The sequence below is a fragment of the Tursiops truncatus genome, chromosome 16, assembly GCF_011762595.2.
Source record: "Tursiops truncatus isolate mTurTru1 chromosome 16, mTurTru1.mat.Y, whole genome shotgun sequence".
Lineage (NCBI taxonomy): Eukaryota > Metazoa > Chordata > Mammalia > Artiodactyla > Delphinidae > Tursiops > Tursiops truncatus.
In genome coordinates, this window is record NC_047049.1 from 37,777,911 (window position 1) to 37,797,948 (window position 20,038).

The 20,038-nt window shown below is 39.9% G+C and overlaps 2 protein-coding genes across 2 annotated transcripts in view; both read right to left on the bottom strand.

The window, feature by feature from the left end:
- PAPSS2 (3'-phosphoadenosine 5'-phosphosulfate synthase 2) overlaps positions 1-20,038 on the bottom strand; it is a 79,680-nt gene that overhangs the window by 59,256 nt on the left and 386 nt on the right. The window lies entirely within an intron of this gene.
- Positions 1-20,038, bottom strand: part of MINPP1 (multiple inositol-polyphosphate phosphatase 1) — a 167,470-nt gene that overhangs the window by 30,462 nt on the left and 116,970 nt on the right. The window lies entirely within an intron of this gene.

Sequence of the window (20,038 nt, forward strand, 5' to 3'; positions counted from 1 at the left end):
TTTAGCATTCACTCCAGAGCTAAAGAAAAACAATGCGTCTAGTTCCCAAATCTGAGAGTACTACAAATGCCCAAGGTGGCAACTCCCGGTGTTTGTTACAGTAGGGGAGAATGAGTTGTGCGGATTCATACATGTTCTCACTCTCAGTTGGGGCCTCTCCTGACCAATAACTTGTAGTTACAGATAGTGTATCAGGTGCAGAATGGAGTTCGTGGCCATAGCATTCTTTTTTTTTTTTTTAACATCTTTATTAGAGTATAATTGCTTTACATTGTTGTGTTAGTCTCTGCTGTGTAACAAAGTGAATCAGCTATATGTATACATATATCCCCATATCCCCTCCCCCTTGTATCTCCCTCCCACCCCTGTAGGTGATCACAAAGCACCGAGCTGATCTCCCTGTGCTATGCAGCTGCTTCCCACTAGCTATCTATTTTACATTTGGTAGTGTATATATATCAATGTTACTCTCTCACTTGGCCCCAGCTTACCCTTCCCCCTCCCCGTGTCCTCAAGTCCATTCTCTACGTCTGTGTCTTTATTCCTGTCCTGCCCCTAGGTCCATCAGGACCATTCTTTTTTCTAGATTCCATATATATGTGTTAGCATATGGTTTTTCTCTTTCTGACTTACTTCACAAGCAGCTCATGCAGCTCATTATCAAAAAAACAAACAACCCAACCCAAAAATGGGCAGAAGACCTAAATAGACATTTCTCCAAAGAAGATATACAGATTGCCAACAAACGCATGAAAGGATGCTAACATCACTAATCATTAGGGAAATGCAAATCAAAACTACAATGAGGTATCACCTCACACCAGTCAGAATGGCCATCATCAAAAAATCTACAAACAGGGCTTCCCTGGTGGCGCAGTGGATGAGAGTCCTCCTGCCAATGCAGGGAACACGGGTTCACGCCCCGGTCCGGGAAGATCCCACATGCCGCGGAGCCTGCACTTCTGGAGCCTGTGCTCCGCAACGGGAGAGGCCACAACAGTGAGAGGCCCGTGTACCGCAAAAAAAAAAAAAGAAAAAGAAAAATATCTACAAACAACAAATTTTGGAGAGGGTGTGGAGAAAAGGGAACCCTCTTGCACTGTTGGTGGGAATGTAAATTGATACAGCCACTATGGAGAACAGTATGGAGGTTCCTTAAAAAACTAAAAATAGAACTACCATATGACCCAGCAATCCCACTAGTGGGCATATACTCTGAGAAAACCCTAATTCAAAAAGAGACATGGGGGTTTCCCTGGTGGTGCAGTGGTTAAGAATCCACCTGCCAATGCAGGGGACACGGGTTTGAGCCCTAGTCCAGGAAGATCCCACATGCCGTGGAGCAACTAAGCCCGTGCGCCACAACTACTGAGCCTGCGCTCTAGAGCCCGTGAGCCATAACTACTGAAGCCCACAAGCCACAACTAGTGAAGCCCGCACACCTAGAGCCCATGCTCCGTAACAAGAGAAGCCACTACAATGAGAAGCCCTCAAACCACAAGGAAGAGTAGCCCCCACTCGCCACAACTAGAGAAAGCCTGCGTGCAGCAACGAAGACCCAATGCAGCCAAAAATAATAAATAAATAAAATAAATTTAAAAAAAAAAAGAGAGAGATGTACTACAATGTTCATTGCAGCACTATTTACAATAGCTAGGACATGGAAGCAACCTAAGTGTCCATCAACAGATGAATGGATAAAGAAGATGTGGCACATATATACAATGGAATAGCGAGGTGGATGGACATAGCATTCTTTGATGGAGGCAATTAAGTGACACCAGATCCAGGCCTAGTAATCTGAACAATAACCAATGAGTTCACACTCCACACAATTTATCTGAAAGGCTCAAATGATCAGGAGTTACTGTTAGCCTTCAAACCTCATATATGTATATGAATGCACATATTTACAAATAAACAAGAGACAGACAATTCTCCATTGTTCTCTTGTGTTTCTGTACATCTTTTGATGTTCAGAGTGTTAATTGCCTTTTATTTCAGACTATCTTTTCAAGGATGTTTGTAAAGTGAACGGCCTTGGATGAGAGAGATAACATCTCCTCCAGAGCAAAGGGTCAGCCTCTCTACTTCCCATCATAAAAAAGATTCAGGTTCCCTTCACTTACAGTTCCTCTCTTATAATAAAACTCACTGCTTGTGCGGATATCCATCTAGATGCACCCATGTCACCCGCTTGGGAGATGGGGGCAAGAGAAACCAACACACACTGATGCTCATACTGATTGCTGTGCTATGAGTAATAAAGCCCTTTGTTTCTGACTCAGGAGTTTTGTTTTCTGCCAGCAACCATGCAACTATGGCAAGTTAACTTATTAGATTGCAATTGGGATAAAATCACAGACTTTTCACAATTGCTATTATCTAGATGGATGGATAGATAGATATAGCTTTCTCTTTTTGAAAAGTAAATCTCCTACCCAGCCACTCAGTTCTCTTTGCTGGAGGCAATAATACTATTAATTTACTACGCATCCTTCCAGGGATATTCTATGCACTTATAACTATATGCATCTTTTTTCCTTTTTCTCGCAAATGTTACGAGGCTATAGATACTCTTTTGCACCAGGCCTTTTTTACTTAACAAAATGCTTGGAAATCTTTCCATATTGGTATAACTAGGGGACAACTCGTTCTTTATTAACAGTGGCAAATTAATTTCTACTATGCATATATTATAATAACAAAATAGTCCATAACATGTACTTAAAGAATTCTCTTATTGATTGATATTTAGGCTGTTTCCAACCCTCTGTTACAAAATGTTACCAAGAATATCCTTGCATGTACATCATCTTACCCATTTGCAAGATCTCTATAGAAAAATTTCCAGAATTTGAATTGCTAGTTCAAAGGATATGCTCAATATTAATATTAATAGATATTTCCAAACACCTCTATGGAGATTGTACTAATATACATCTCCACTAGCAGTGTATGAGACTGTTTCTTGTCTCACACATGTGCCAATATAACATGTTGGCGTAAGTTTTTACCTGTGCCAATCTGATAGATGAAAAATTCAATCTCATACTTTTCATTTGTATTTCTTATAATGAATGAGATTCAGCATCTTTTCATATGTTTAAGAGCCATTTGTATTTCCTTTTCTGTGAAATTCATGTTCTTTTTCCACATTTTTTTCTATTGGACTGCTGATTTTTTTAAATACTCATTTGTAGGAGTGCTGTATATTTTGGAAAGCAGAACTGTGTCTTCTCTGAATTAGAAATTTTCCCCTAGGTTGTTGTTTGTCTTTTGATTTGATTTAAATTTTTTTTTTTAATTTTGGCAGGTAATTAAAAAAATCTGTGTGTGTGTATATTTGTGTGTGTGTGTGGTATCTGAATTTGTGTCACACTTAGAAAGGTCTTCTCAGCTGTGAGATCATAACAGATCCATATTTTTTCCTCATAGCTTTATGGGGGGTTTTTTATTGCTTAAATCTTTGTTCCATCAAATATTTTCTTTTCAAAATTAATTATTAAAATATACATTTAAATGCTTATCTATATTCATAAGGCTAAGAATAGCTAAAAAGAAGAGATTGTTTTCTCAACTCTGTGATCACATTTTTTTGAATGTTCATCCTTTGGCAGGTACAGATCTAGAATCGGCCCTAGACATAAAGTGGTTCAAAGTACAATCCACATGCATGCATATAATATAAACCTTATATATTATATAGATAATGTTGTTATCCTATAAAGAGATAGCAGATAGCTCTCCAGTAATAACTCGATAAAGGGATTCTACTCTACAAAATTTCAAAATTATATTGCCTGCAAAAATGAAGATGATCTAGAAGAGAAACACAGAGCTTCCTTGGGGAGGCAATTTACTTGACAGTTCTTGGTGCTGATTCTATACAGGGCTGGTGAGAGGGCTTAGTGCAGAATTCCCTTTTCTTCTTGTTCTTCTCTAGAGGCCAAGCCATTTAGTGTGTCATTTTTGTATCAGATTTTTTTTTTAAAGAAGGCATTGGAGATTTTTTTTTTTTTGGTTGTGTTGGTCTTCGTTGCTACGTGTGGGCTTTCTCTAGTTGTGGTGAGCGGGGGCTACGCTTCGTTGTGGTGTGCGGGCTTCTCATTGCGGTGGCTTCTCTTACTGGGGAGCACGAGCTCTAGGCGTGTGGGCTTCAGCAGTTGTGGCTCACGGGCTCTAGAGCACAGGCTCAGTAGTTATGGCACACAGGCGGCTTAGTTGCTCCGCGGCATGTGGGATCTTCCCAGGCCAGGGCTCGAACCCATGTCCCTGCATTGGCAGGCGGATTCTAAACCACTGTGCCACCAGGGAAGCCCACTGTGTCATTTTTGATTCCAAGGTATTCTGACCTGCTGTAGGTGAAATTTATTTTCTGTCCTGATAGTTTTATAGGAGAACTATAGGAAAAGGAAAATTTTAATTCTTTTAGGTTTAATATATATGGACACATTGCTTTCAAAATACCTGTAACGAAATTCACTTCAAAATGAGACAGAAGGAGGACTTCCCCGGTGGCGCAGTGGTTAAGACTCCACGCTCCCAGTGCAAGGGGCCCGGGTTCGATCCCTGGTCAGGGAACTAGATCCCACATGCACGCAGCAACTGAAAGTTCGCATGCTGCAACTAAGGAGCCTGCCTGCCACAACTAAGACCCGGCGCAACCAAATTAATTAATTAATTAACAAAAAAAGGGACAGAAGGAAAAAGAAACAAAAAGAAAGCTGCTGTCCTAAAGAAACCAACTGTAGATCAGAAAACTTGCCATTAATTTAAGAATTGTCATTAGCAGGGGGAGAGATAAATTAGGAGTTTGAGTTAAAGTATGCACACTACCATGTATAAAATAGATAACCAACAAGGACCTACTGTATAGCACAGGGAACTATACTCAGTATTTTGAAATAACCTATATGGGAAAAGAATCTGAAAAAAATATATATATATATTATACCTGAAATCTGTACACCTGAAATTAATACAACATTATAAATCAATTATACTGCAATAAAAAATAAATTAGAAAAAAAAGAATTGCATTAGCCATCTAATCTTTTTAAGTCAAATATCTATATTAAATCTGTTTTTTCCTTTCATTTACTACATTAAGAATGAATAATCTCTATGAAGATAAGTGCCATATAAGGCAATGCATTATTAATTTTTAAACCCAATGAGATAAATAAAGTTGATCAAAATCCATGATCAGACAAAACAAGGCAAGAAGTTTATTAGCTTGGGTGGAAAAGGCAGATGGTTATAAATTAATTTGATTCATTCTTAGTAAATTCAGATGATAGGTATGAAATATATAAACGGACAGCATTTCTGCCCATGAGGTATTTATGTATTTTTCCTAGAAATGTCGGAGTTACACTGACAAATCACAATGGAAAGGCAGGCTGATTTCTGGAGAGTTCTTCCAATGTGGGTCTTTAATATTCAAGGCCATCAAATGTGACAAGGGAATCTTTTTAGATTTATTCCTGTTGGAACGTGCCAGGTTCAACAGTAAGATCTGGAGACTTACATTATCAGGAATCACAAGCTACTTACAAAAACAAGCCACTCTCTTCATTGTGATTTGGGAATGGGGCAAATTTCCAGGGATAAGTTGTCACCACAGCCAGGAACAACTGACTAAGAAAGAATGATCTCTGGGTTTTTCCAGAAAGCTGTCTGTTCATTAGGTAATGTTAAAATAGGACAAGGGTGGCAAGCTTTTAAACATTCCAGCCATAATATTTAATTTTAAATATTCTGTGAGGAACGCAGCCATCCCATAAGTCTGCGTTAGCTGGTAAATGGCCTAGCGTTTTTGAAAAAAAAAATCTGAAAATAGCAAACAGCATTCTGAAGTAGAGAAAACCCATTTGTTACTAGCTAGCTGGAGGTCCTCAGGCATGTCACAATGCTCCACATTTGTATGGGGAAGGAATTAAGCTAGGCATTGGTTCTCAAGGCAGGCAGAACCGAGGAACCTCTTACCCAGCTTTTAAAGAACCCCACACAGACCAATTCAATCAGATTCTTGGGAGTGGTGTCCAGGCATCAATATTTTGTAAAATGTAGCAGGGTTGAGAAACACCAGACTAGATAACCTCTAAGGTCCCACCGAGATCTCAATAAATGAAGGGGAGAATTCAGAATACCAGCACAAGAAATGGAACTCAAAAAAACATAAAAGCCGTGCAAGTGTAAAGCAAACCCTAAGCAGGGGTGTACAACACACAAATATCATCCGAGAATGATATTCTCACATGAACTGTGGCTTCATGAACAAAAAAATATGCTTGATTAGTAAAGATAACATCAATAAAAACATTCAAGGCACAGAACATGAAAGGTATTATGTCATTAACATCTGGTGGCACTGGTACTTTTTATCCAATTCCAAATTTATGACATACGTACATATCAAGCTCTGACCATTCAAAGACTCAAAGCTCTTTTCAATAGAAATTAAAAATCAAACAGTGTGAAATGGTAGGTTTTTAATTTCTCACTGAAAAACATCAAGAGTTGATATGGCAAAAGCCAAGAGGTTACTTTACGAAGACATGTTCATTCCTTGCTTTTTGGATAAAAGAGATAATGCTAAATGATAACAGCCAGAATCAATACTATGACTAAGATTATGACTAAGCACTGCAGGTTGATTCTTAGAAGGAATTCATTTGAACTGGGCCTCAGAAAATAAAACAAAATAAAAACCCTCCCTCATGTGACCTTCTATCTTGGATTTTAGCCAATAGGGCCTGAGTTCTTAAACTGCATATTAGACATGGGCCTTGTCTGGGCATCTGTGAATCCTGGAACTGCCTGTAAAAACTGTGTGTGTGGGCCTGCATGGGTGTACCCATGCACAGAGCTTTCTTATCCTTTTTTGAGTCAAGAACTCCTTTGGTAGACTATGGACCCCTTCTCAGAAAAATGTTTTTAAATGCATAAAACACAAATGACTGCAAAGAAAAAAAAATGAATTAGTTATCAAAATGGTTTTGTAAAATTACAGGACAGTAATAAATGTCCTTCTTTATCAGCATATTAAAAAACAAGATCCTGATGTTTAGGTAGACAGCTATAGTAATCATCTAAATTTCAGAGTAATAAAGAACACAGTTATTTTCATGACATCAGCAATATCGGCAACAACTTACGTGATATGAAAATATCTGTAACTTCCATTGCTGATATAATCACAGGTACTGTTAATACTGCTATGATTTGTTGTCTGTGATCATCATTGAAGGAAGTGAGACATTTCTATTATAGGTTATAAAAATAATTTCCCCATCTAAGTTCACAACCCTCCTAAATCCTCTGGACTCCAGATGAAGAACTTCTCATCTATATCTTTATCCATCTTGAGGGGGTTTGATGATACGCCTCCAGCAAGGATAGAACATTAGACCACAAAGCACTTAATAAGCATTTCAAGGATTGGTTTCCATAAGGTCCTGCAGACACAGAGCCCTGGAAAGTCACAAAGCAGTAGGGAAAAGCTGAAGGGCTCTCTGAGGTGGGACCGTAAGAAATGCTCTGTGAGTTTCTGGAGCTAAAGTTCAAATGCATCTTATTTTTAATTATGTTTTAATGTTTTGCATAGTTCCTAAAACATGTACAGTGACTTACAGGATCCATAAAGCACAGCAAAAGCTCACTTCTGAGCGGATGAGAAAAACAGAAAACAGCATAAGGGGCATAAAGTGAAATGATACCAAGCACGAAGCTGGTGCAAAAGTAGAAAGTGAGCCACAAATTTGCTTCCGAGCTTTTTGGCAAAAATAAAGCTGGACAGTCACAGAATGCACAGTTTCCAAAGGATTACACACACACACACACACACACACACACACACACACAAACCCTCAGAAAAAATACAGCCTTTCTGGTACTAAGACTGAAGAGATATTTCTCCCATGGATCTTTATAAAGAGAATATCATGCGTTGTAATTAATGAACAATATCTTCAATAATATCATTAAAAGAGACACAACAATGAGTTCCCTAGAACTTTTTAAAAAATAATGTTTTTTTTTAAAACAAAACAATGGCAATACAGCAAACACGATTCAGCTGGGGGCTCATGAAGTAGAGCTGGGTACTCAGCTTTCTGAAGTCAGATGTGAGTGATGTGCTGACAGGCCATTGACTTAAGTCAGTCGGAACTGAACACTGGTCCCCCATTGTCAAAAGCAGGAGGTGGCGCACTTTTCTTAAAGAGGCGGATAACAAATATTTTCAGCTTTACAGGCCATAGAGTCTATTGCAAATACTCATCTCTGCAGTGAAAGCAGCCACAACATGTAAATAAATGGGCATCACTGTGTTCTAATAAGCTTTATTTATGGACACTGAAATCTGAATTTCATACACTTTTCACATGTTGTGAGATATAATTCTTCCTTTGATTTTTTACCCAACCATTTAAAAACCATTCTTAGCTTACAGGTTATACCAAAACAGGATGAGGGCTGGATTTGGCCACAGGACATAATTTCTTAACTGCTGGTCTACAGGATCAAGTTTTCTCCAGATACCTCCTTGACTCTTGTATCCTTCTCTTTCCTCAAGCCTCTGTCTAAATCAGCTTTTTAAGGTAATAACTCCTTCTATACTTTATATGCACCTATACACAGATCCAAGCAGGGTGCTATCATGGAGACAGACGTGGCTTCAGAATTCATATGTCCCATGGAAATAAAAAGGTAATCCAGCATGAATTAGCAGCAAAGAAATGGTTTAGTTTCCAGTCTCCTCATTAAAATAAACATACAGACACAACACCGAAAAAATGGTAATAAAATTTGAATACACAACCTTCTCTATTTAAAGGATCATGTGCTATTTTTTTAGAAGCATATAAAAAATGGGTATAATTAGCTGAATCACTTAATTCACGTATCGTAGTGTTTACAGCACTAGATGTCCCAATGAAAATGAGGCCATATGGTGTTTCACAGCACACAATTAACTTGGTACAATCCCAATAAGAAAGCCTTCATTCTAAATATCATTCAGGTGTCCCTGAGCTTCTGTCTGCTTGGAGACAAAACAAAGAACTAGGCCACTGAACTTGGCAAACTTGGGTTGTCTCTACTATTATATGGGCTCACCAGAAGGCGTAGGGAATTTATCCCATCTCTTTATTTTAGTAAAGATTTGTAATCCTTATAGCCACCCATTCTAGAGAGCGGCTAGGATAATTAATAAGAATTTATGAATAAGCCTTGATGAGTATGATGAAAGAAAGATTAATGCAGACCCAGAGGAACCCTGCTATAATTCAGGGAGGGGGCAATTGCCCTCATGGAAACACAATACACATCAAATCAAGTCTCCTAGAAATGTGTAAGTGCCTTCAGAAGATGCTCTAAACCACACAATTATAGTGTTCAGCACAGGTCTTAGCTGCCCTTCTAAACACCAGTCCTGTAAGTGTTCCACTGAAGGCTGTGTTTCATTACCTCTGTGTATTTTCTTCATATTCTTTTGCAATTGGTTCTGGTAATGAGGCTGTGTATATGACACAAGCTCCTTGAACCATGAAAGATTAAAATTCTGTGCTGAGCTGTGGAAATGTCAATGAAATCTCTAGTACATCCAGAGAACAGGCCTGTAGCTTGTGGGGCTTTGGGAACTTGTAACTCATGAATGCTCGACTGTGCAGCGCCCACATAATGAACAAGGCCAGGTCTAGAGTTACATGTAAGTCACTGCAATTATTTCTAAGGACACTTTTTCTTGGGTATATGCATTCACCCACTAGAACACTGAAGCTTTGTATTATTAAGGTGAAATGTTGGGTTCGATTCCAAACACTACCGTTCCTAAAATTGGCCGCAAAGCGTCATCCAAACTAACATTTATTGCCTTTTAATGGCATTTGCTCAAATCCACATCTTCTAAAGATTATATACAACATTCCAAAAAGCACCTGAGGAAAATCCCTTTCAAAGCGACCACCTAATCTTTTCAGTTTCTTCACTGCGTTAATCTGCATCCACAAAGTTTAAATGTATGTTTCAATCATCAGAATAATCTTCATTTTGACAGTTGTAGTATCCATGATATCTATTACATTAACGAATGAAAAAAAAAAAGAATCATTGAAAACATGGCGTTCGAATTTAGGAGGGAGTCAGCTCTGCTACTCACACTAATGCATCCTAAGGCGAGTTATTTAATCTCAATAAGCCTTACTGTTCTCAACTATAAAATGGGGATAAGAACGTCAACTACTCCATAGGTTACTGTGAGGAGGAGATGAGTTACTGTATGGAAAGTCCCCGAATAGATGCTTGTTCCCTTCCCCTATCTAAGGAACTCAACTGGATCAACAAGGTACCTTCCTCAACCTTGAGGGAGACTCTTAACCTAATCAAGAATGAGTATCACAATGTGATGTTTAAAGGACTTATTAAACCAGAGCCTCAACACTGAGAAGAAAATGGAAGAAACCAGGTGTTTATGATGACTCAGACTTTTCCATTCACTGAATGGCTGACTAAGCAGAGGCAACACATCCTTTTAACAGAATTTTGTACCCAAGGTGTCTCACACTGTGAACGCATGGATTCTGAGATTTAATTTCTCTACTGTCACTACTACTCCCTTCATTTAAATAAGGTAACCTCTCTATTAAAGGACTTCGATCTCAGCCCCTACAATTACACGCAGCCAACGCTGCTCTTCTCCCCTTGAGCGTGGGCTCCAGCCTTTTACACAGTGGTCTCCTGGCAATCAGAATCCAAGTCTTCCTAGTGGCTGTCAATGAGGCTATGGCCCAGGATTGCGGAAAACTTAAGACTTTCCCGACCTATGATGACAGAATGAGACAAACTCCCCAAATGTTTCTTCCAAACGTCATGGAAAGCGCCATTTAGGACCTCACAATTTCCAGGCACTCCTCATTGGTCCCCAGTGAAATGGAAGCATTATCTGGTTGCCAACATCCTTAAGCCTTGACTTCCAGGTAGGTCAAATTTTTATTTTGTGAAAAATACATGGGTAGCCTGGTTTCCTTTTATCATTGACAAATCACTGTTACAACTTGGCTCAAGTATTAGCAGCTTTAGTGGAAACAAATGATTCTGTTCACATTTGTTGAATACTGACCTAGTGGTAAAACTAGGCAATAAAAACTATTACCCCTACTTGTTGAGTCTGAGCACAAAGAAAATTTATTTTCCAATTATTCACCTTATGTCACCATAAAGAAAGAAATGTGTGTGATGGCAAGGGTAACATGCATTTGCGAGTGTATGGCGCTTATTCTTTTTACAAAAGTGCTGGGGAATGTCTCAATAGAATTCTTTATTATTATGTTGAGATATCAGCAGTAGGCAGCTGACAAAATATTTTACAAATGAAGCAGTAATATATTACTAGTTGCCCAATCCTGCTGTGTTTGCTACTTGGCGTTTGTCTCATTCCCTCTATGAAATAAACAACTTATTAACTACAGAGGAGCTAATAAGATTTTAACTTCTCCTGTGGGGAACTCTCTAAAGATTTATTTCAGTTAAATGAGTTCCCTCCTGACTATGTGTTCACAAACTTGCTTCAGGAGATGGTGAGGACTAAATGAGTTAATGCACAGGCAGGCTCTGGAAACAGTGCCTGCCACATCAGAGGTTCTCAATGCAGATGATAAACAAGTCACAACAGAGTGGGAATTTTCTAACAAAACATGCGCTAAAAATCGAAACTCTTGATAAATATGCAAATCCCATAGTCAGAATTGTAATCTCTATGTTTTATTAGATCTCTTCTTAGTCAAATGGCTAATTTAAACACAGTAGATGAATGCAAAGTTTTTAATTTTATTTTTTAGTAACTACTAGGAACATTGTTGTATTAGTGACACAATGGCCCAAGAGCTGTACTTATTCATATAATTCAGGAAAAGATTCTATTGGAACTCAGCAATTAGTTAGATTTGGTTGGCAGGACCACACAATTATTGTGATCGACTTCATTGTACTTCATGAACTTAGGAAACAATGGAAATGAATGGATTTAGAGATAAAACTGGAAATTCTGAGAACTACAACAAGAACTGAAACCTTAATGTATAATTGAACTTGCCCCAACTTTTGCCTAATATAGTTTTATCTGTATTGCACACTATGCAATCATTATTACCTTTTTTCCTGTTTTTGATAAAATGATTAAACTGTTTGAGAAGGTTTAAGGATGAGTATGTGAGGTTGGGGAGTTTGGGAGGGTATGAGCTGAATTTTCTAAAGAGAAACAGACTGGCCCATGAAAAATATTTCAAAATGGTAAAGTTACATTTTTCAAACACTGCTCTCTGATGCGTGTTTTCTATCTCCAGAATATCAAAACAAGATGCTAAAGCTAAATCAAAGTGTAAGCGTGGGGCTTCCCTGGTGGCGCAGTGGTTAAGAATCCACCTGCCAATGCAGGGGACACGGGTTCAAGCCCTGGCCTGGGAAGATCCCACATGCCGCAGAGCAGCTAAGCCCGTGCGCCACAACTACTGAGCCTGAGCTCTAGAGCCTGCGAGCCACAACTGCTGAGCCCACGTGCCACAACTACTGAAGCCTGCACGCCTGGAGCCCATGCTCTGCAACAAGAGAAGCCATGACAATTAGAAGCCCGCGCACCGCAACGAAGAGTAGCCCCCGCTGGCCGCCAACTAGGGAAAGCCCGCACACAGTAACAAAGACCCAGCACAGCCAAAAATAAATAAATTTATTTAAAAAAAAAAAAAGTGTAACTGTGACTCACTGATAACCAACTTGGGAGTGTTTTTTTTTTTTTTTAAATTTATGGAAACTATTTCCCAGTATGTAAAAGAAAAAAACAAAGCTATAGAAAATGGGAAAGGCCTCTTTCAAAGGGCACACAATAAAGAGAAAAGTGCTAGGCCTGTATTTAGGTGCTCAGAGTTCCAGCTCAGTGGTGGTTTCACCAACCAGCTGACCAGGAAGACGGTCGTGGGGCTTAGCAAAGCTCTGAAATACTGTGCATCAACTTGAACGGCTTGAACATAAGCTCTTAATTTTCCTTCCAGAAGTAAAGTGCTAGGGGTTCTTTAAAAAATACATTTTTAAAGTAGGAACAGCCTGAATAAAAAGTAAATAATTTAAATTTTTAATTTAGGAGAAAAAAAGGGATTTTAAAAAATGTATGAAAAATCAGTTGGAAATTTTATTGCTTTTGGCCCAAGGTCACTGTAATACTGACTGGGCAGAAGGTTGAAAGAATACACAAGTTGTGGGTGGGGTGTTGCAGTTAGAAAAAGTAAACGCTATGTTCTGAATAGTTTAAAGACAGTGTTTGAATGGCCTAAAAAACTATAATTAAAGAACATAAGGCTGGGGACTTCCCTGGTGGTGCAGTGGTTAAGAATCCGCCTGCCAATGCAGGGGACATGGGTTCGAGCCCTGGTCCTGGAAGATCCCACATGCCGCGGAGCAATTAAGCCCGTGCGCCACAACTACTGAACCTGCGCTCTAGAGCCCGCAAGCCACAACTACTGAAGCCCGCGTGCCTAGAGCCCGTGCTCCGCAACAAGAGAAGCCACCACAATGAGAAGTCCGCGCACTGCAACGAAGAGTAGCCCCCGCTCACTGCAACTAGAGAAAGCCCGCGTGCAGCAACGAAGACCCAATGCAGCCAAACATAAATAAATAAATAAATAAATAAGAATATAAGGCTTTGGTAGCTCTAGTAAACTATGGAAATGAAAGGTCCTGGTTGGGTCATTCAAAAAATATTTGTTGAGTGAATGAAGTGAACAAATACGTAAGTGAGGATCTGACACGAACTAAAAAAGGAAAAGTTTTTAGAGCTCTTAAAGGAAAACAAAATAATATACAATGGAATCACAGCAGAGGACGAAAAAGTTAATTCAGGTTTTTAACAGTAGGAAATATATAAAAATAAAAATCATCACCAACATCTTAGTTGCCTATTTTGCTAAAAGTTGAGAAAGCATGAGTTATCCATAAATAAATGATTAGGGAAGGTATAGATGAATGAAGTAATGGGGGTAAAATCTCAGACTACACTGTAGGTGGTTTAAGTCTCCAAGCAAAGTCTGCAAATACTTTTTCAAGCCCACACTCAGCATGCATTAAAAAGAAAAAAAAAGTAATTGTAATATTAGACTGGACATAGATGCTTGGTGGGTAAAAATCCATATTTTTATAACAAAACATATAAAGATGTTAACTAGATATTTAAAGCAAATGTTAACCTAGCATAGAAATGATCACTTGTAATGATGTAGCATTTGATATATTTATGTAACTCTTTTAGAAAAGCTTGATAACAGGTCACAATTTTTTTTGCCAAAATTTAATATTTGGTGCTACACAGATATTAGATTGAGCTTGCCATGTTTATGCTGCACACATGTTTTCACAATACCAGTAATAGAAAAATCAACTTCAGGAGTAAATGTGAAATACAGAAAGAATTGCTGATTAGATTTTAAAGGAAGTCACACCAGCCAACTGATGGAAGTCACCTTACGCACCATGTGTTATCAGAGGCAAGTTAGAGTTTAAGTTTTAATACAATGGCTCTTTTGCGGAGAGACAAAAATATTTCCATCTTGTGTGCCAACTTATTCTAAACTGAAAAAAAATTATTTGGTGATCAAAAGGCAGGAAAGAGGATCAATAAGACCACATTTGTCACGAATCCAATGTTAATGTTAATTAACCTTTCTGAAAAAGTTCTATTTAATATTTATCAGAAACAAAGGAAGCTTAGATGCCAGTGTGAGTCTGAGAAGGGGAGTGGTGTCCTGGGCCTGGTGCTGGGCTTGCGGTAAGAGGAACCAAATAGCTTCGGGACCCTGAAAGCAGGGGCACTGGCTGTGCTGCTGAGCCTCAACAGATCCCAAGGGAGAGGAAGCAGGGACAGACGCCAGCAGCCCCTGGAGCCCCTCAAAGTCCCAGCATGGTCACACCAGAGCAGAAGCACAGTTCCGACCCTTCTGGGAGTAGAGGGGCAATGTCAAAGATCTTAGACAGCCTAACCGAATTTCCCCCAGAGTTGTGCTGGGGCAGCACAATGACCTCAAAGTACTCACGAGAGCACGAGAGAAGCAAGGAAAGGTGCTGAAACTGAAGGAGCTTTCAGACAGGAATGCACTTGAACTGGACCAACACTAAGGATGAGACAGGACAATGCACATCTCTACGGATGCCTGTAAGGCAGAGGCCACAAGACAAGGTGAGCACTGCTCACCTCCTCCGCCCTCAGCCCAGACCTTAGCACTTTGTAGGGAAAAAGGATATTTAATATTTTAAAAGGATATTAAATATTTAATTTAAATTAAATATTTCTGACTTAAGTTCACTTGTTCTTAAAGTACTCCTTTTATAAGAATGTCATAGGTATAATAAGGGAAAGGTATGATATGAAATGTTAAGGATACACAGGAATCAAGAAAAGGCAGAGATTTTTTTGTTTCCAGCGATGATGGTCTAGGTTATACAGTCCCATCCTTCATAAAAACAAATTTCAAGTGCAGGCTATAATATACAATAATCTAATTAGAAACGTCAAATACCCGAGAAGATAATAAGGAACTACCAGGCCAAAATGTGCGGGAAAGCAAGACCCTAAGAGGTAAGCAAGCGGGGAGGCACTTTTGCCCTGATAAGGGGCAGATGTGCATGGATTTTGACAGCCTTACGGGGGAGGTGAAACAGAAATCGAAGACTAGAACGTACCCAAGTGGGGAGAATACAAAGGCCTTTGTCTACACTAAGCTGAGTTTCCCAAGAGTCACCCCCTAAAAATAACAGTGAACCAGAATCAACCCACTTCCCACCCCGAAAGACTGCAGGGACAATGGCTTTGACATGGGAAGTGTACATAAGGAGGCAAGGGGCGTAGTCCATGAGGACTTGTACTCACCAGATGGTCCCTGTGTGCAAAACTGCAGCTCGAATTCACGTCACCTGGGTGGTCCAAAAAACTTTAAGTGGTAAGTTTAGGTCAAAGTGGTGCCAGACTAGTAGTGCCACCAGGCACCTGGCAGAGACAAAAGCAAGTCCTCCAGGGGGTTGGCAGGGTGCGGGGAAGGCCATTCATCCTAAGCCTCAAAGAATCCCTACAGGAAATTTTTCAGTGGTAATGATGAATATCCAGGCAAAAATAAGCAAGCACCCAAGAGCAGACAGGTAAGAGGGGAGTGGGGGAAATCTAAGCAAAATAGAGATGCTAAAAACAAATTCATTCACTAATGAATTTGCAGCCTTTTATGCAAAAAATATTTATGGAGCACCTACTCAGTGCCAGGCTCTATGCAAAGTTGCTGGGGACAGGTGCCATTTCACCTGTCGGATGAGCAAATCACCTAAGGGATGAAAGGTTAGTTGAAATGCCATTATATTTATGTTTATTTACTTTTAGTTTCTGTGTTTTCCAAAGACTTCCAAACACAAAGATGAGTGCCCATTACTATTTAGTGACAGGTTTTGAAATAAACAGTAATCGCCTAGGACTGAAATTGACATCACTGATTCCTTTCTCAGACTCTCATTCCCTAAAGGTTCCATGTTTGAGTTCAGCCTAATTATCCTCTAAGCAAACCAGAGAGCCACATGCATTAACAGAAAGACAAAGTGCTGAAAGATAAAGATAACTATCTCAGAGATAAAAAAACTCAGAGTTAATGATATTTATCTTTAACGGTAAAAGTCCAAAGAGATGATCATGGAATAACAGCATGAATCAGACAACATTAATTTTAAGATAGATCTGGAAACAGTTGAAGGCACAGGAAGGGTGAAGAGAAATTAGTCTAAACTTTACTTATATATAGATTGCCTTTCTTGGCCAAGGTTGTTGGCAAAATCTTGCTGATTATTTGGGTTATTCTGGTATGTCCACACTACTTATCAACCTTTGTCTTCTATTCAGCTTTTTACAATTAGAATTCAAATCATCACCTTTATACTTCTTTATTTGTTTGCTTTTATTAAATATTCTCATGGTTGTCATTTACTGAGCCTTTGGAATGGTCTGACCTGTGCTTTCTTCTCCTTGCTGGGCAAACCAAGACAGTATGGTGTAATAAAAATAATAACAGTAGCAACTGCATATGGGCCTAGAACTGAGCAAGACAGTTTTTAGGAGTTATTTACTCCTCACAACAATTGTAAGGGGTAAGTCATTACAGATGAGGAAATTTATGGGCCAGAGAAATAGAGGGAGCAGAAGCAGGGGCTTCAAAGTTGAACAAACTTGAATTTAAATCCTGACCTGCTCCTGGCATTTCTCCTCCCCTAGAAGTGAGGCTCGGTTTTCTGGGGTGAAGGCTGCTGTGAGGATGAAATGAAATACAGCACAGCTTAGGGCCAGGACTCTGGGAAGTATTTGTTTTTCCTTCCTTCCAATGGTTGCTCATCTGGAAATTCATGTCTTGTCTTACACAGCATCTTCAAATAGTTTTAAAAGTAGCTACCTCCAGGAAAATAATGGAATATTGTACAGAGTTTTTAAAATAATAAAAAGGTGGATAATCACTTACATTTAGGGAGAGCTTTAACTTTTCAGTAGCCCTTCACTCCCTTCCAAACACTGGCTTGTTTGACCCTTTGGAAAATATTTTAATATCTCAGTTGACTTTTTTAGATTGGTTGTCTCCAGGACATAACATTGTCTGTGGGCCTTGAAAAATGCTAATCCAGGACATGATGCAAGAAGAAAGGACCAGGCCTTTGCCTTTCTTTCCAGTCCTCTGGCTGCAGTCTGCCTCCTTCCTTCTCCTGGGATCTATGTGTGTGTCGACGGGATGGGAGGTGGCCAGGGTTGGAAGTAAATCAAGGGTGGGAGGGAGGGCTGTGACACGTAGCTGTCTTTGGTTGCCATGGTAAGGATGCCTAACACAGGAAGAATGTGCTACCTTCCCTTATAAAAGAAACTTTCCTTTTTTACTTTTCTCAAGCTTGTGAGAAAATCATCCTACCTTCTCACATTTAAACCAAAACTACCTACTCCTCTAACAGTGGTCTGAACTAAAAGGCTATATTCACCCAGAGAGTGTGGCTAAAAAAACCCCGGGAAAGATGTATTCACCCCAGTATCCTGGCTGGCACACAGTAGGGGCTCAACAAATATTTGGAGTTACTGCAGTACCTGGGGTGTGAACTGATCATCCTCTGTTGACAATAGAGAACATAATGTAATGATTTCTGCGAGTCCCTAAAAAGATCGGCCCAGCCTCACTTCCAGGAAACCTTCCTAGATCAGCAAGACTCACTTCTCAAATAATTGATTAGTTCAGAGGTCACACATGTGGACAGATTTTGTTTTGGCTTGCAAAGTTTCAAAACACATTTTGAATTAATATTTAAAGCTTGAGAGATTTCATATGCATTTACAGCTGACTTGCTTTACCAATAGTGTCTATCCACCCCTTTGGGGAACTTGTGCTGGTGCCCTGGATTATAACCATGTTGGCTAAATAAAAGTTCACAAGTCCTACTAGCTGTTTCAGGTGTTAATTTCATCCTATGCAGAACACACACACACACACACACACACACACACCTCCAAACAAAAAATAGAAGGTTCCAAATGTGTAAATAAAAAAACCAAACCCTCCGGTCCTCGAATTTCTCACTTTCTCTGTCTGTGCAGTTGCCGCGATCAGTGTGTAAAACACATGTTTTCAAACCTTTCACTTCACAGGCTCTTGCTGACCGGAGGCATGAAGGGGAAAGACCACCTATCCCTTCATTACTAATGCTTGACAAAGCAACCCCATTGGGAAGGAATTCTTGATGAAAGCAAGGAGGTAAGAATTAAAACCTCACTGATATAAAAGGCTACTAAGTGCCACAGCAGGTTGTCATTTAGAAGATACCCTTGAGAATTTTACAGAAATTAATAAAATTAAATAGGAATAAAACACAAGTGACTTGCATTTAACAATATTTTCGAATGTAATACTGAGAGTCTCTCCACTTTAAAATCGCTCCTATAAAAGGCAACTGGACCCCAACCATTCTCCCTTCTCAAGTTGATGCCGCCTTCCCCCTGGATCTTCCTGCGGGTCCAGTGTGGTTCCCTGAAACCAAAGAGCCCCCATTCCCTTCCCCTTGGTGCTGAAGTCCACACTTCTGGCCCCTGAATGGCCCCTCCACTCCCCTTCTCCAATTCATGTTTTTTTCACCTCTCCCGCCGCCTGCCACAAAAACACCTCAAAGATATTTCAGTAATAAGTATTATATAATAATAGTAATAAACATTTATTTATTGATCACCTACTATGTGCCAAGCGCAAGTCTAACTGTTTGAGAGAGGTCAGCCCATTCCCTAACCACCATAATCGTCTGAGGCTTGTAGTGTGGTAGTGAAAAGGTGAGCGCTCAGCAGACTGCTGGCTGGGATCTGAACAAGGCTTGCAGACCACCCCTGGTGTGGCCCAAATGGTGGCTACAAGGCTGTTTCCGACTCTAAGAATCTATGATCACTGCTGCCATGTTTAAGGATGCAAATTTTATAGGAGCCCCTATCACTAAGTGGGAAAGAAACTTTTCGAGGAACCCTCTATTTCCCACAATAGGATGGCCCAGATTAATCCTGGATAAGATTGAGCCTCCTGAAAACAGTCCCCTCATCTCACTCCACCAAGCTGAGGGGCCCCCCATGACTGAACCTGAGGTGCCACCCGATTCCAACAGGGAGCTGAATCAAGCTACAGTCCTGCCAGTGTAGAAATGCAATTTCCTCCCTTACGTCTAGATGGTCGTAGTTTCCTTTATGAATGTCTGTCATGAAAGTCCACTCCAAGGAGTTTCCGTGGACAAAACCCCAATGACTCACTGACGTGTGCCCCGCGACCAAACCTGGCAGGACCGAGTTCCCTCAGCCCACCACCCGCTGGACCCGCGCGGAGCTCATTCAGAAGAAAAGATGGGTCTGGAAAACCTCTTGGAGAAGAAAGGAAATTTCCCATCTCTGGTCCTTTCTCTTAACTGGGACCCACTCTGCCAGCTCCGGAGGTCTGTCCCGGCCGTGACGACCCCACGG